This window comes from Scatophagus argus, chromosome 19, assembly GCF_020382885.2.
Source record: "Scatophagus argus isolate fScaArg1 chromosome 19, fScaArg1.pri, whole genome shotgun sequence".
Taxonomy (NCBI): Eukaryota; Metazoa; Chordata; class Actinopteri; family Scatophagidae; genus Scatophagus; species Scatophagus argus.
Genome location: NC_058511.1, coordinates 17,906,479 through 17,917,881, shown reverse-complemented (window position 1 = coordinate 17,917,881; position 11,403 = coordinate 17,906,479). Strand labels below are relative to the sequence as shown.

Genomic DNA, 11,403 nt, shown 5'->3' with positions numbered 1-11,403 from the left:
CGTAAAGCAGGGGAAAAAACACAAAAGATAAACAGAAAACAGTAGCTGGTCTAGAAGAATTTGTTCTTGTGGTGTGGAGAGAGAAGGTGACAGTATGATCTTCTAGCTTGTCACTCCATCACTTGCGCCTGTTGTAAGAGACATAGGAAGGAACAGGGTTGTAACACTAACAAGTTCATGGAGTTGCACATAAGAACCCTTTCCCTCAAAATTTCACCCATGGGTACCATAAAAATAGTGACTATAAAGTGATCAGCTACTATCTATCTATAAAGTATGACATCAATTCCTTCTAATGGCCAGTAGGGGGTGTCCACTGGTTTCAAAAAGAAGTCTGTTTGTATGTAAGCATATGAGAAATTGATCTGACTTGTCGTTTGATTTGTTACCTCAGTAAACAGTTTATGGTCTCCAATGAATTATGGTTACAGTTAAACAGATTTCATTTCATTTGGAATTGATTTCATTTGACTGCCTGTCACTATAACTGCAAGGAGAGTCAGAGTGAGGAGGGAAGTCAGTTAACACGACTTTACATAACATGAATAAAACTTGAAAACATCTGTGAACAGTCCTGCTTGAGTCACATCATATTTTCATTTTACCTAATTTGTTTCTCTATGATTTGGAAACGGTAATATAGTGAAAATTCCTAATCTTACTTCACAATTGAGTCATCTGCAGTGTTAAAGCTAGAATAGGTATCAGTTTAAAATTTAAAGTGTTAAAGAAGCAAAACATAAAGAGAAAACAGTAACTACATGGGATTTGTTGACTGCAAACTGTAACAATTGGCTTTCAAAATGGGAATGGAGCTAGACTGTACAGTTGCATGTAACAACCCTTTCCCACAAAAGGTCACTCATGGGTGCAATAAAAATAGTGACAATGAAGTGATCAGCCAGTACTATCTATGAAGTATAAAGTTAAGCAAGCCTGTAAATATGACACACACAACACGATAGATTAACCTAACAAATCAGATCACTACTGAAGGTCAAGATGCTCACTTAACCTGATCTGCATCAGGTTTTGCTGGTACCAAGTGACTCATCTTTTAACTGTGTGTCTGTGTACCCACTCCCTTGCACGTCTGAGGAAGATGCCAGCAGAAGGGCTTTATCGTCCTCTTGTGGTGAAAAGATATAACATTCATCCAGCTCCATCAGTCTGTCTTACAACTGGTCTTTTATGAATGTCAACATGAAAACTGCAGGTGACAATATGTGACATATGGAGAACATGACAAGGTGGGAAGGAGAAGAAGTGTGTGCAGCTAGAAGGAACTAGGAAGGAGTTTCTGTTCTTATTCTGTGCTGTACCTGAGAAGGCAAATTTTGATGACTCGTTTTACACTTGTGATAGGCTTGGTGGGGCTGGGAGGCAAATCGGAGAGCCCGACAGTGGGCAGATTCTGAGAGGGAAGGAGCAGACAGAGAGGTCGGTCACAGAGAAAGGAATACCCTTAGTTCAGTTTAAGTTCAGTAGGGCATGCAAACTTCATAGAACACCTTGGAAGATATTTTAGCATACCAGGTCAAGTTTGAATCTTTTGTTCGGTGTCTCACTCTCAGAAGTTCTGGATCTCTTCATGCTTTGAGAGTTCACAATTTGTTCCTCATCCACTTTCAACTTTTTTAGTGAAGTTTCTGTTTGGCGAAGCAAGCCCCTCGCCTCTGGTCGTGGATGCTTGGGCAGATGAGACATTTGTCACAGACACCAGTTCCTGTACAGAATAAGAAAAATGTGTGTGAAAGTGTCTCGTTGGGGTTTTATGGATAGTTATGTGCCGTACTATTTCTTGGTCAGTCTCAGTACCTTACTAGTGCATTCAGTGGACCCAGGCAAAAAAAATAGTACCATACTCACAGTGGCCTTCAGTTTTTGAATGAAAAACCTTTTCCATTCACCACTAGGCATCGCCCAGCTCAGATGTTCTCTTCTCACGTACCACAGCTGACACGATCATACCTTCTTCACAGACCTTACAATGCTTTTCAGGCTGTAAACTGCAACAGCACAACATAAAAGTATGTTTTACACTGTCACACAACTGGTTTTGTATCCGAGCAAACAGTCAAGTTCTGAGATTGTGTTAAAGCAGTGATTGGCCCACAACACAGGCAGCACTGTGAGCATTTGGTGGATATCAGCCAAGTGACTACACACCTTGCACAATCTCCTCCTTTATGATGGCAAAGGGGAAGGAAGACACGTTGAAACTGCAGTTCTGCTGTGAGAAAGCTGTTGTGATGATGGGCATGATGTGGTGGTGATCATTTGGATTTACCTGAAAATGCAGAAGGTCACATTTTCAGATCACATGAAAACTAACACTATAAGAGATGACTCTACACTGTTTTGTTTTTTTTAGACACCTTTCTTCCCTACACTGTAAATATTCAGTATTTAACGCCATAGTGGATGCTAAATTGAGACAGAAGTTATCCTTTTGCACCGACAGCTGTAATGTTCACTTAACTGTAATTTAGATAAATTAAAAGGATGATGGGTTTTGTGATATTTGGAGAAAGTAGCACACATTTATGGTCAAAAGTGTCAGTCTTTCTCTATAATCCTGTTTGAATTTAAGTTCTTATTATTATTATTCAAATTATTTGAATTTTTATTACTATTTACTACGTACCTATACACTGTATACACAAGTTTATGCATTGATGCATTGCAATGTCACTATCAGCATGTGGTTGTTCTATGTTCTGTCCAGTAGAGGGCATTCCAACACCATCAATAAACATTTGGAGTTACCAACAGGTGATATCTTTCTGTCCTCTCTATCTTTCTTATATATATATGCCCCGGCAAATGACACCAGGTGACGAGATGAGGGAGGCGTCTCTTTCTGCACAGTAAACATAAACTTGCATTTCTGAAAACTCCGCTGTTAATCAGACGTGATAAAAGCATTTTTGGTTTTACATGTGGGTAAGCCAGAAACTGCACATCAGCTTGGCACAGAATGTTACTGGTGTGTGTTGTGCTTTTATCCCCCTAAGTGCTGTAAGATGCTGTTAGTCATTTTGTCAACACTGTGTTGACATAGCATGAAATTAGCCAAGCAAAACCGGAGGTCATCATCTCTCATCATGGATATGCCCCATCCCAGTGCCCAGGACACAGGGCCAACGCCAACACTTGAGGCCAACGTCTTTCTCAAAATGTAAAAAAATAATAATAAAATATCCCAGTTGGAAAACACCTAAAAGAAAGTAAATGCAATGTGCTAGATAGGGAATGATTTCAGATGCAGTCAACAATGTGAAGTCCTGTTTCAACACAGTGCAATCAAGTATTGTTCGTGTGAAAGTGCAACAATCATGTAAAGGGAAAGGTCCAGAATAACTGTCCACCTGTTCACCGGCTCTAACCAGTTGTGTGTGTTCCACTCACGTTTGGCCCACAGCTTGATGGCTCTCAAAGCCAACCTGAAGGCGTGAACATTTGGCATGTGGAGGAAAATCACCTCTGCAACTCTGTAGCCTACAAAACATAGAATAAGAAAAAGATTAATATTGAAAGTCATAGACACAAACACACAAGATGGTACACCGTCATACATCATGAAAACAGGAGTACAGCTGGCAAGTACTAATACTGCAGGATTTGTGTGCAGTTGTGTTCCTTAATCTGATGCTTGCCGTTGAAACTCCTTGGACGGTGTTTGTCTGCAGTCTTCACCAGGTTGTCGTTGAGAAGATCCAGATCCAGATCCAGAGCCAGGAATGCTCCTCCGTGGCACCCGTGCAAAGACTAAGTCAATCTAGAAAATAACAGGAGCATGAAAACTGTGGTTAAGTTTATTGCAAACAAAATCTGAAGCAAACTGCAGACAGGAGAGCAGAGCCACATTACCTCATTCCCATCAAAGATCAATTTGATGACTGGGACGAATGCATCTTTAAGGCCCTAAAGACAACAATATGGTAAGTCACTTGCACTTGGGAGACATACGTCCTTTAACTTATATGATGAATACAGTACGATGTACAGTGAACCACGTGTATACCCTTATGTCTTTGACCTCCTCCTGAGCCTTCAGCTTCTTCTCCCTCTCCAGGAATCCAGGTCTGACACAAAGGGCATCAGTATCTGCACCTGTCAGCACAGCACAGACTCACTAACCCACTATCCTCACCATGTTCTTACAGAGCAGCTAACCACCAGTAATGTGCTGCATGCGTCCTTGAATAAAAAATGGCACTTGTTAAATGTATGGCTAGCAAACTTATCACACAGCAACTTGACATACACTAAATTGTTCTAAAATCATGCATAAAATGTGTCATGTCTGCAAGAACATGTTTTCAGAATCACACTTGGAGTTACCTTTGAAACAATATAGATGATAAAATGTCTTATGCTTTCACAGATTTCTTTGAGCCACTCCTTATAGAGTGACTCCAACCTTTTGACGACTTGTTCTCTGCAAATGAAACGTAAAGAGATATTTCTCATGCTCTGGTCCCTTACACTACTACCTGTTTTAAATTTATATTAATGACAATGAGGAAAAAAATGATAAAACAGGAAAATATGTATCATGCCTGCAATGAAGCTCCATGTTGTCCTCAAACATGCCATAGGACAAATGCCCCTTTCTTCCTCCAACATTTGCATGTAGGGATGCAACATCAACTCTACAGCTCCATAAACCTACGTCTACTTTTGAACTTTTCTACATTCCTCCCAGACGGTGCTGTGGGGCCACACAAAGCTTAAGCCCTGCGTTTTGACAGATCATGCTGACCCGGGTTATAGTTCAGTGTGACACAGGTGTTCAGCCCAGTATTTTAGGATGTGACATCTACGATCAATCATCCATCCATCCATTTTCTTATCCCCCCGCTTATCCGTCAGGGTCGCGGGGGGGCTGGAGCATATCCCAGCTGACTACGGGCGAGAGGCGGGGTTCACCCTGGACTGGTCGCCAGTCAATCGCAGGGCGATCAATCATAACATCTGCTGATTTGATTCTCTAATCAATATCCCCCTTGTTTCCTCTCAAAGTTGTATCCTTGAGTGTGGGATAATGGAACATTAGTCTGACCACTAAGCTCCCATCCATTCAGGTGATAAGGATCCAGCCTTAATCGGATCAGACACAGGGTTAAAAGGAAAAGAGGATCTCCAAGGAGCTCCAATAATGACTGGAATTCATTCTGATGAGACTGTGAACATCATACAAACTTAAAATGTATTTTTATATGTATTCATATGTTCTTGATGTGATTGTTATTCCTGTTGAAATTTTTTATGCTTCTACAGCAGAGCCACATGTGATAATAATCCAATGTCCAAACCACAAGGACAGTTACATATCACTAACAATCATAAAGGTTTTGTGACTTCTGATGACATCAAAAGAAACAGATGTCATCTCTCAAATATTCTCAAAAATGTTGACAAGTGGACAAGAGGGCAACTGTCCTTGGCATCCGATTAGAACCGATTAGAATCAACTTTTTATTGGCAGTATATATATTTTTACATACACATACTGAATTCGTCTTCTGCATTTGACCCATCCTTAGTTGAACACACACATGCAACACCCGGCAAATTACATGCAGTGAAACACACACAGGAGCAGTGGGCAGCAACAAGCGCCTGGGGAGCATATTGGGGGGTTAAGTGCCTTGCTCAAGGACACATCAGCCGGCTAATGAAGGGGGGGGGGGGCATTTTTTCGCATTAATCACTCCACCACACCCAAATTTTTCCTGCCCGTCTGGTGGGGGAATCGAACCGGTGACCCTCCGATCACAAGCCGCTTCTCCAACCTCTAGGCCACGGCTACCCCAATCCAACTCCGACTCCACCATTAAACCACTGCACTGAAATAATGAAATGTGGTGTTTTATGGGAGTCACTGCTCACGTTAGAAAGCCAGATAAATAACAAAGGTCAATTAGCTTATGTTGTTAGGCTAACACATTATTGCTGTGCAAATTATCCAATAAATCACATATAAATGGCTTTTAAAGATGAAAGTGAAAGAAAGTGACATATTTTGTCATTGGAGGGAACTCACTCCAACGAAATTCGTGCTCTGCATTTAACAACACCCAAGTGACGTGCAGCAAACCCGGGGCAGTGGGCGACCGCGTGCAGCGCCCGGGGAGCAGTGGGGGTTAGGTACCTTGCTCAAGGGTACCTCAGCCATGGACACCGGTACGGGGAATCGAACCAGCGATCCACCGGTTACGGGTCCGACACCCTAACCGCTGATCCACGACTGCCCCCTGCAGCTATATGCACAATAGCTGCAGTATCATTGCAGTTGACATGTTACTACACAAAAACTAAAAATTCAAATTTCAGTTCTACTTTAATTACTTTTGTGCAACAAATGTTTGTGGAAGTGGCCACCAAACATCTTAGTCCGGCCCTGCACATGACCAAAACACCTGCAATGACACAGATATACTGTAACTGCGAAAACTAGTAACATTTATCAATTTCTCTAATGGCTGGGGATCTCTAATTAACTGTGTTGCTTCCTCCCTATTGTTGTATCATCAGCTAAATATTAGCTATCTATGAACGTGGCTATCATACACCAACTTAATATCCCTGCTGAGAAAAACATCATAATTATTGTCTCTCCACTGACAAGGTTACATGTCACTGCTGATGTTCTTACAGTATCACTCAAATGACAGATGATTTCCTCTTCACTGAAGATGTATTCCTGCTCTGTTGCAATTTCCCTGCTTTGATGTCATCTAATGAAATCACCAAGAGAATCAATCTCTCCTCCCGTTCCCCCAGCAGCCTATTAAGACCCGGCACTGCCAGAGAGGAAGTGTAAGGAGACATTTTTCATACTTCAGTGGCATCTATACATGTTTGATATCAAATGATGAAATCACAAAAGTACACAAGTAACCATGCAGATGTGTAGAAACAAGTATATTCGTTGCTAGGAATTACGCTAATGCACAAAGAGAGCGAGCGCAAGGCACAGTCCAAGTGCTGACTGATATTTCCTGCAATCAATTTCTCTAACAGTCATGTAAGGTCAAAGTGTCAGTCAGTGCTTTTGGCAGTGCAAAAGTTCAAGGGTTGAAGGTTAAAAGGTGAATAATGAAAACAAGTGACGTGTGGAGAGAGATTAGATGATGCTTTCTCGCATCAACAATGTATGAGCAATGTGTCCAACTCAACCACATTTCCTCTCAAACAACAATCCCTGTAGCCCGGAGATGAAGATGTTGGCGTCAAACACTTCCTGTTGCAGCAAATCTCAGAGCAGCCAATGAGAAATCCCACTACGGTTGGGCAGGCCCTGCCACTGGTGTGTGTGTGCGTGTGTGTGTGGTAGGCTGCTTTCTGACTGACACAACCATTAGAGATTGTTACGCCTGTCTAAGTCTTCTCACTATAATAGATTATCCACAGAGGGAGTCACAGAGGAGAAGATGAATTGTGCTCTCCAGGATTCAGGTGAGGCAGACTGGACAGACAGGTTGACAGTCCGACCATTTTTCAGTGAGCGGTGGACTCTGTCCAGCTCTAGACTGCTGCTATAATGATGAGCGAACTCCGACCCAAATATGCACAGACGAGGAACTAATGATAAGAAAGTGAGTGAATGACAGAGGAAAGACAGGTTGCTCAGGTGTGTGCTGCTAGTGGTGAATGTTAGTTTGACAGACTCAGTTTACAGACTCTCTGGCTTTGTACACTGCATTCAAACAATAAATTCACCATATGAATTACAGTGACAGTGCACTTATATAAATAACTACATAGTCCCAACAAGAACCAAAAGGAAAGTTGCAGATTGCAATGAATCTCATACAAGTGAAGCACAGTGTAAGCCGTGTTTTTAAATAAATAAATGATATTGTAAATGAATGAAACTGCAAGAACGAGTCTAATTAATTCATCTTGTTGGGAGCAAAAAAGCTGTAAACACATTCACTTGTTACTACCTTATGAAGTGGATGGCTAACTCAATTCTACCGCTAAAAACTGCTAAGGATACTAATCTGCCATTTGGTGCTGGACACACAGATTACTGCAACTGGAAAAGATTTCACACGCTGTAGTCAGACTCAATTAACACAGTAATGATACTCACAATAACACTGTGAGGGTTCGTCACTCTATGCAACCCCTGTCACATAACATGTAGTAATTTGAACCATTGTCGCTCTTAAACTTACCGTAAGTAGCACAGCTTTAACTCTCATTATTTAGAAAAATAAGAGAAAAAAAATTGCCTCTCTGGCTACACCATCACTAATTAGTGATGTCTGAACAAAACCTTCTGACAACTTCAAGCACTGCAGTTTCAGCCGTTTTGCTCCTTGTGGATCAGGTTCATTATTTCTAAAAATGACTTATCTCTCCACATGGACAGAACTGTGTCACTGGCAGAGAGGAAATAGGACCTTTGTTTTCCATGGACATGGGCGTGTTTCTTGGAACAAAACAACTGGTTGCCTCTGTTACAGCAGCAGCCTTCAATATTGGAGGAGCGGTGCAAATCTGATGGAGTAAGATAAGATCTCCCTCTGGCCACGGTCTTCAGCGGGTCAGCTGTAGCAACTGGGGACATTTATCATTGAACTTATTGCTTTGCTACCACTGAGGAGAGTGTGTGTGTTTGGAGGGGGGGGGGTTGATGAAAGGCATCACAAAACAAACTAAGCTATCCTCTGTTGAGTCTAAAGAGTACAAAGGGTTTGTTTCCTCGTGGAGTAAATATAAGAACCAATCCATCAGGGCCTTCTTCTGCAACCTGAGGATTCCATTATGGTCCAATGCAATATGTTGACCGTTTACATCTTACAGCACACAAAAGCAATGCCAAAGAACCAATTTCCTGTTACCTTCATGAATAAGAATCCCATTCATCTTCCTCGAACATTCATAAAGGTAGACAAGAACCGAGTGGAGTCCTATTATCCAGCTGTCCTTAGCACTTCCAACAATGATCAGAGGACAAACGCGGGCTTAAGAGGGCACATCTTTTCTGTTGTTTGGAGTTGAAAAACTGTGCTGACTTGTGCATTTTCACTTTAATATTCTTTCCTTTTCCAAAGCTTTGCTCTTTGCAAGCACTTGATTCGTGTTTTTAAATGTGCCTCCAAAACCACATACAACAGCCAATATTTCCCTCAAGAGTCAGTCACACTAAGCTGGAACATGTCAGATTGATTTCTTCACACTGACACTCACAGGGCCTCACAATAAACCCCTGCTGTCCTTAAATCACCTCACAGTAGCAGATTGACTTTCCATCCATCCATCCATTCAGCATTTATTTATACACACGCAGGATACACACCCCTGGTCACGTTCTCCTTTCACATTGTTGTTACAGAAAAGATAACATTATATCAAGCGTTCATAAGTACAATATGAAAATGACTAAACACTCATGACAGCACGTGTAATAGAACAATGCTAGATGACATGCCCAGGCAGAATCAGAAGGCAGCAGGAAAAGCTCTTTTTCTTTTTTCATTTTTTTTTATTTTTGGCATAGGTCAGTGTTAAGTTGCATCAGAGCCCCTTTGCTGTAACTGAGTGCGAGTATAATTTGCTTTGGTCTGGTTCCTCAGCTGGCATGTGGATTGAAGTTGGAACAGTTCACAGAAGTCCTCCTCTGACCCGACAGGCGGTGAGAACTGCATCAGCTCTGATCTCTAACAGTGAGAAAAATGAATTTAAAGTAATCATCTGTAACATTTTCCCCACATTAAACCCACATTTGACACTATTTTTCAGCTGGCATTTATTCTGGCAGAGCCATTAAAAGTGTTTAGACTCATTAGTTATCACTCTTTGTATATTCAGCGCAGGAGTCTGCCATTCCCAGTCTGAATGGCATTCAAACGGCAGGCACACATTTTGAGGAGGAAACATATTTGGGGTGGTATAAGCATAGTTGCTACAACTGCTTGTCTTCTTTTGTATTTCTGACTGAGCAGCCGCTCAAACTTTCAAGTTTCAAGTCAGTGACTTGTGTTATCAATACACTCGTGTGTAGGATTTAGTGGCACCTAGCAATGAGGTTGTATGCTGGAACCAACTGCACACCCCTCGTGTCACCTGCCATCAGAGTCTGGTAAAAATAAGAAAGGCCTTCTCTAGAGCCAGTTTTGGGCTATGTTAAAACAGGATGGTGGAGTCAACGGAAGAGGACCACGCAAGAGAAAAGTTAGCCTTCAGGGTTTTCTGTATAACATTCCACAAAAGTCTTTAACTCAAACAGCGATGGGGTTTCCCATACATTCATTTGATTTCTGGCAGCCGACAACGTGTTGATTTTCATACTCAGATTTTGGATCTGTGCGCCTTCCTGTTACTCTCTCTCTCTCTCTCACAAACACACCATGTTTCTTGCACATAGATTTTAAATTAAACAGGCCGCCCAGCTGTATGAACGACTGCCAAAGTATATTTGGAGCTCATTTTCAGCCTAAGAGATCAACAACAGTGGACAATGTCCCTTCTGCCACGCCAGTCATTCATGTGCTTTACAGAGAGACAGTCTCTGGTATCACATCCCTCCTATTGACTGTGATTGGACCTCTACATTAATGGAGGCCTACAAACACACTGTACTTTTAATTTAAAAATTTTAAATGAAAAAAATAACTCAACTGGTGATCCTTTTGGATATCCTAATATAATTCAGTTTGGCTTTGATTCTTTCTGGTTTCAAGCTTCTCCATATGTTACCTCACATTATTAAGGCTATATATTTTTTTATGTCAATAAAAGACCAGAATGCTGCCCCAACACAGGAAGCCATAACTACAAAAACTGCCAACTGAAGAAAACATAAATCGCGTATATAACAACTGTCTGAGTCCTATTCAAGCATGAGTGAAAGATGGCACAGTGCAGAGATTTACGAGCCTACTGGGTTGCCATGTTAATTATTTTCCAAAGCCCAGGAAAGTAAAACTGTCAGACTACATAAGTCATATTTAATTGTAATTAATGGACCCTGTTTTATTCTAATCATCACATAAATCGCAGATCCCATTTCTGAGGGGAAAAAAATGTCACTACTCACACTTTGTGATAGATGACTTCTCTAAATACATTCTGGGCATTTAATTATCTATGTAAATGGAATGCATTACTTGGAAGTGATTAAAATAAGAGGAATCTACCTAAAAAAAAACTATAATAATTACTGAACTTCCTGTGTAGTATGTTAGCCATAGCCATGCCCTGTAGCCCCCCCACACCAATACCCAAACACATACACACACACCCCTGAACGCCCCCCCTCACATCCCCCACACTTTATATTTTTATATTCTTATAGTCTACTTACTGCTCCTGGGACCTGAGTCCTAATTTCAAACCATAAACATTCGAATGTGAGCTGGTATGAAAAAGTTTCTTGATAGA

At 41.3% G+C, this 11,403-nt stretch overlaps 2 long non-coding RNA genes across 2 annotated transcripts; both read right to left on the bottom strand.

Annotated features, from left to right (window-relative positions):
• Positions 1-1,682: 1,682 nt before the first annotated feature.
• On the bottom strand, positions 1,683-3,502 carry LOC124051073. The gene is made up of 3 exons (XR_006841737.1): positions 3,412-3,502; positions 2,170-2,290; positions 1,683-2,009 (listed from the first exon to the last, which is right to left on the bottom strand). It is a non-coding gene; the product is annotated as an uncharacterized LOC124051073 (long non-coding RNA).
• Positions 3,503-3,705: 203 nt separating this feature from the next.
• LOC124050386 lies at positions 3,706-4,173 on the bottom strand. Its single transcript, XR_006841609.1, has 3 exons — positions 4,028-4,173; positions 3,874-3,927; positions 3,706-3,781 (listed from the first exon to the last, which is right to left on the bottom strand). It is a non-coding gene; the product is annotated as an uncharacterized LOC124050386 (long non-coding RNA).
• Between the last annotated feature and the right edge of the window lie 7,230 nt (positions 4,174-11,403).